We start from the raw sequence: 6,675 nt of genomic DNA on the forward strand, positions 1-6,675 counted from the left end.
AATCAATCAGGCAATTCTCTTTTCTATCAAATCCCCAAAATTATGCTACGGAGTCATTTCGTGTTTTCTCATCTAATGGTCATGGAGGCAGCAGTTTCGCCACCACCTCTTGGAGCGCCCAGCCATGTTTTCCCAGCCATCTAGAGCAGAGGGGCTTTCTGAGCATTAGCAAGTTGGAACTGCTGCCGGTAACTCACCCAGAATGTACAAGAGAAAGCCAAGTTCCTTCCCAGAATAGGCTCCCAAAGAGAGTGCAATGTGTCCCTGGATGATTAGGGCTTGGGGTTGACAGAGCTGTCTCACCCACCCCACCTCCATGGAGGATGGGTAAGGCCTCCTCCCTCCTTGCCAGTTCCTCAAGCTGAGAAGACTCTGTTTGGCCGTAACCATCATGCACACTCTGCTCCCATGTCTATTGCTTGTTTGCTCCCACTGAGGACAAGCCGCAGCCAGGAGCCTGGGCTAAGACTGGGATCTGGGGGTGACAGGGCAGCTTATGGGCTGGCAAGGTATTATCTGTTTGTCCCAGAGTGACTCAAATGTGCTTAAGCTGACGTGAGCATGAACAGGTGTAACCCCAGCAATGGTTTCAGTGTGGTGCCCATTGGGAGGGACCCTGCTGTTTGCCTTTCCAAGAGGAGCCCCTTTCCTTCTTGACAGTTTCAGAAAAACCGTTAAGAATGAGATTAGTAGACAGTTCTACTGAATGAAACTTAGCTCCTGGGGAGACCCTGCTTTCAGTTCCCACCCTCTGTCTGCCCCCTCTATTGGGTTCTCCCTGCCACCCTATAGCTCCCTTCCTAAAAGAACAGCCACCTTTGAGCTCTACCTCCCTCCAAGGGTGGCTGTTCTGAGGGTCCTGGCCATGTTGCTCTCCATCTGACTGTCCAGCCAAGGACAGCAGAGGACACAAGCAGCTGTTGGGCCCTTGGCCAGGGTCAAAGGTCCCTGCAGACTCAGTCAGGAATTGACTGCTCAGCTAACACCAGAACCGGATGTTTTGGGGCATGAGATGGTGCCAAGCTGGGCACTAAAGGGTTAAAGGAATGTGGTGGAAGATGGGAGAATGGGCGCACAGCACTGCTGGAGAAAAGCTAGCCTTGTGCATGGATAATTAGAACTGAACATCAGTAAACAATGCCTTTTCCCCTCATTAAGGACAAATCTGTATGTATAATGTGCCTATTTTCTCTTTCATTAACTTATAAATGGCCGCTACTTTAAAGCCATTTAACCAGCTCAGAGTCTGACAGTCTTCTTACCTCCTACACAGACAGAGGTGCCCCCTCAGCACACGGTCCCCAATGGGAGAGGCTTATGGGTGTCCCTCCACAGGACAAAGCTGCAGCAGCCTCCAGAAAGGGGTGCAGAGAGGCCCCGGCCCACGCAGCCCCTCACATCCACTCCTCCCTGCTGTCTCTGATGACTCATTCTCTAAATTGCTTTGTGTGTGCCCTTGAATCATGGAAGAACCCTGACTCGTCCTTTACATAGTGAGCCCCTGAGAATGTGCCCAATCTGCAAGCGTCCTTCAAGATGACCAACACCATGCTGGGAGCAGAGATCCCCAGAATGAGATGCCGCATCTGCACTTACGGAGCACCAACATGTAAGGAAGTGATGCGTGTCTTCACTGAAAGTTGGGAAGGCTTCCCAGATGAGACTGTCTCCTCCTTCAATCTGGAAACCTCCCTAGGAATTGGTATTAGGTCTCCCTCATCAGGCTACGCACTTCAGAGGCTACTGGCTGCGTCCCTCACAGTGGAATAAAAGATTTACTAGAGGCAAAGACCAGCTCTCTTCCCTAAGTGGGAGACTCTCAGGGTTAGAAACAATTGCTCCTATTGGATGGAGAGGGATCTGTCTGAGGGCTGGGCCTGTCTCCTGTCTCTTCCTAGGTAGCCCCCCAGGATCTGGATAAAGACAGAGTCTGGCCCCTGCAGCAGCCTCCTGGCAAAATGTGCCCCAAACCTGTGCCAGGACTTGGGAGGAGCAGGGTTGGTGCCAAAGGGGTAGAAAGAGCAATTCCTGCCCTCAGGAGTACCCACAGTCTTTTCAATTTTACAGTGACATTGAGCTGCACAAAACAATGGTGAGAGAAGGACAGGGAGCTGAATGAACACGGAGGAAACGCTCACACTTGGCGGGCAGGAGGCCTGTACGTTACCTGCTCTGCTATCCCACATAAAAACTCACAGTCCTGGGAGGCAGATAGTATTTCCTCATTCTACATATGAAGAACTGGAGGCCCAGAGAAGTAAAGCAATTCACACAGCCAGTTGGTGGTAGAACTAGGAATTGAACACAGTCTTTCCTGTTCCAAAGCCCCGGGCTCTTTCCATCTTATTCAGATGTCACCCAGTGAGTAAAAGAGCCTCATGAACAGTTGAGGCAAGGGAGGATGAGAAATGTGAAGCTGGTTCTCCTGGGAGCTTCTGCTGAACCTCAACTACAGGAACGATTAGGAGTGACCAATAGCCTTCTGAGGATCTTCTGATGGCGGAGCTGGGGAGAGCCCATTTCTGAACCTTGCCCATACCTTCCCTGGAAATGAAAATTGGAGAATCCTCAGGCCTGGTGAGGGACCATGCTCCTAAATTCTGTGGTGCCTCAAAAATGCCACCTCCTGATAATATAGTAGAACCTCTGTAAGTTGACAGAGTTCTACTGTAACGGACTATAACAAATTGGTCAACATACGGAGATGGTCAACATAAGGAACGAGGCCTTATGTGCTGATAAACATACGAGGTGCATGTCTGGTGTGTGACAGGTCACTGTAGGGAGGTGGTCAACTACGAGGTTCTGCTGTATTTGAACTTTAGTCTGACTTCTCATGAATGTTAGGTTGTTCTGCCATTGGGACATGATTGCCCTCATTGCAATCATCCGCATTGTTAGTAATTCCAAAAAATTAGAAACCACCTGAATATCCATCCACGAGGGAATGAAAAAGAAAAAAATGAGAGAGGGTCTATTCCTATGTAGAATGCTATACAGCAGTTAAAAGGAATGAAGTAGATCCCTGTGGCCTTGATGTGGCTAAATTTCCAAAACATACATTGTTGAGTAAAAAAAAAGCAACCTGCATGTTGATATATTTAGTGTGATATCATTTATGTAATAAGAGAAACTGCCAAAGTGCTTTCAATGGTTACGTATTGCCCTTAAAGAGTCTGTAAAATATACATCAAACTGACAACAGTGGTTATTTCTGATTGGGGGTGGCCGTAACCAGATGGGAGTATCAAAGGGGACTTTGGCGCTTGCAGGATGTCCACCTGCCTATGTTTGCCGGGGAAGGCCTCTGTTTTCTCCATTGCTGGTATACTATTAACAGCACTGACTCTCACACTCAAAAGTGTTCAGTTAAGGTGATAAATTATATAATGACCCTGCTTATCTGCAGTGTTTAATTTTTTTTTTTTTATGTTTTTTTTTTTTTTTTTTTTTTTTTTTTTTTTGTAGAGACAGAGTCTCACTGTACCACCCTCAGGTAGAGTGCCGTGGCGTCGCACGGCTCACAGCAACCTCTAACTCTTGGGCTTACGCGATTCTCTTGCCTCAGCCTCCTGAGCAGCTGGGACTACAGGCGCCCGCCACAACGCCCAGCTATTTTTCTGTTGCAGTTTGACCGGGGCTGGGTCCGAACCCGTCACCCTCAGCATATGGGGCCGGCGCCCTACTCACTGAGCCACAGGCGCCGCCCGTGTTTAATTTTTTAAGAATAAGAATGTATTAATTTATCACTTGTGTCATTTCTAATAATGAATAAGGCAGAAGGTCAAGTCCTCCTCTAACCTTCCCGGATCCCAATTCCACTCTTCTGAAGTAAATATTGGTAACAGTTTTCTAGCATCCTGAAACTATACGTCCATATGTAACTGTATAATCTTAAAAAGAGCTAATGTAATTATGCAATACGCACTGTTCTGAAACTTCCTTTTTTCACTTATGTTTGTCTATATCAGAATCATCAGAAAAACCTGATTAACACCGATCCTCAGGGCTCGCCAACAGACATGTGGTTTCAGTGGGCCCGCAGATGTATATTTCTGACAAGCTTTCTAGGTGGTTTTGATGGCAGTAGTCCCTGGATGCCATGCTGACCTTTGTTGTTAGAACAATCATTCATTCATATATTCTATTTTTTAATAAACAGTTAAGAATCCTACCTCTAAGTTTGGCCTGGCTAAGTTGGAATTCAGCAGAGAACACAACTCAGTCCCTGCTCTCCTGGCCACAGCCTCTGGTCTCCTTCTAGGAGGACCAGAGGTCACTGGCAGTTGGTTATAGTGATTATGAGGGTGAACATTGGTGTCACACCTCATCCTGGCTTGTCTTCTTCCTGACTATGTGACCTTGTGAAAAGTACTTAGCCACTTCCTGCCTCACTTACCTCACCTCTAAAATGAATATAAGAATCCCCACATTGACTAGGCACGGTGTCTCACACCTGTAATCCCAGCACTTTGGGAGGCTGAGACGGGTGGATTGCCTGAGACCAGTCTGAAAAAGAGCGAGATCCCATCTCCAAAATTAGCCGGGCGTTGTGGTAGACACTTCTAGTCCCAGCTACTTGGGAGGCTGAGGCAAGAGGATCTCTTGAGCCCAAGATTTTGAGGTTGCTGTGAGCTATGACACCACGGTACTCTACTAAGGGTGACAAAGTGAGACTCTGTCTCAAAATAAAAAATAAAAAAGAACAGGCAAAACCTACTAAATGCAGAATACAAATGTCTACATACAATAACTAAGAAAATGCCAAGAAGGTTACGTTGAACAGTTTGATGAGAATATTTCAGTTTGTATATGAAACCAGCACATTGTACCCCTTGCTCACACAAATGTACACAGCTATGATTTAACAATAATAAAAAATAATAAATAGGGTGGCGGCTGTGGCTCAATGGAGTAGGGCGCTGGCCCCATATGCTGGAGGTGGCGGGGTTCAAACCCAGCCCCTACCAAAAAGTGCAAAAATAAGAATTTAAAAATAATAAAAATAAATAAATAAATACAAATAAAAATTAAAAAGAATCCCCACATCACACAATGGGCACTCAATGAATTGTTAATAACCCACTATTGTTAATAATAAATTATTATAAATAATAAATACATGAGGAATAATAAAACTTGTGTCGTGTTCTCACCAAGAATGTTTAAACTAGGTCTAAAAATGAAGAAATAATCAGACAAATCCTGAATCAGAGACATTCTGCAAAAGTGGCCTGTACTCTTTAAAAATATCAATGTCAGAAAAAAAAAATGGGGAACTACATTAAAGAAGACTAACAAGACACAAATAAATGCAAAGTGTATTCCAAGATTGGATTATAGATTTAAACTGATATACAGGGTGGCCGTAATATTTGTGTGCAATGTAAGATTGTACACTATTTTACATTGCACACGATCTTTATGGTCACTCTCTCCACATAAAACATTGTTGAGATAATTGGGAAAATAGCATTACCAACTTATATAATATTGTAGCAATGTTAAATTCCTCAAGTGTGATCATTACACTGCATCCCTCGTTCTTAGGAGATAACGGTGAAATATTTAGAAATAAAAGTATCATGATGACTGTGAATAACTGAAATGGTCCAGAGAATTGTTTATAGGGTGAGGGGAAAAAAAAGACCAAAAAAGAGAGAGAGAGAATATGTGCCAAAATGTTCAAAATGTTAACAATATTAGGTGAGTGTATGAGTGTTCCTATTCTATTCTACCAATTTATTTTATAGACAAAATTTTTGAATGAAAAATTAGGGGCCAGGCTCAGTGGCTCACACCTGTAATTCCAGCACTCTGAGAGGCTGAGGCAGGTGGATTGCTTGAGCTCATGTGTTCCAGACCAGCCTGAGCAAGAGTAAGCCCCCATCTTTACTAAAAAATGAAAAACTGAGGCAGGAGAATCGCTTGAGCTCAAGAGTTTGAGGTTGCTGTGAGCTATGATGTCATGGCACTCCACCCAGGGTGATAAAGTGAGACTCTATCTCAAAAAAATAAAAAATTAGGAGAAGTGAAATCTAATTGTTTTTAAAAACAATGGTGGTGAATTTGGGAAGGAGGGAATACCTGGGAGAGGAGCTTTCTGAAGGTTGTCAGGATGACCTGTTTTCTGAATTGGGTTGTTTGGGAGGATTTTTGAGGTGGGCACTTGTGATTTCTCTTGTGTGTGTGTATGTTAACTGTCCATAGATAAGTTTATTTAGAATAATCATCATAATAAAGCATCCTCCACCATGGTCTGTAAATGCAAGACCAGCCCAACTTGGAGGGGAGGCTGGGGCTGGACACCCTCTCCTCCCCCAGCTTCCATCCCCCACCCCCACCTGTTCTGCTGAATCCAGGGGAGGGGCAGTGGGCCTGATTCTGAGGACAGCCTGCCCCCCCAACCCTCACAACACTCCTGCCCCCACCTGGCCCCTCAGAAAGAAAGGAAGGTGGATTGAGCTCATGTGTTCCAGACCAGCCTGAGCAAGAGTAAGCCCCCATCTTTACTAAAAAATGAAAAACTGAGGCCGCCTGCCCCTCTGAACCATGCCTGACTCTTGTTGCCAGCCCCTCCACTGGGAGGCTGGCCTTAGCTCCACACTTCTCAGGCCCTGGCATTCTCCTCTCTCATCAACCCTGTGACCCCAGAAGGATGTGGGATTAATGAGG

This window comes from Nycticebus coucang, chromosome 3 (assembly GCF_027406575.1).
Source record: "Nycticebus coucang isolate mNycCou1 chromosome 3, mNycCou1.pri, whole genome shotgun sequence".
NCBI lineage: Eukaryota > Metazoa > Chordata > Mammalia > Primates > Lorisidae > Nycticebus > Nycticebus coucang.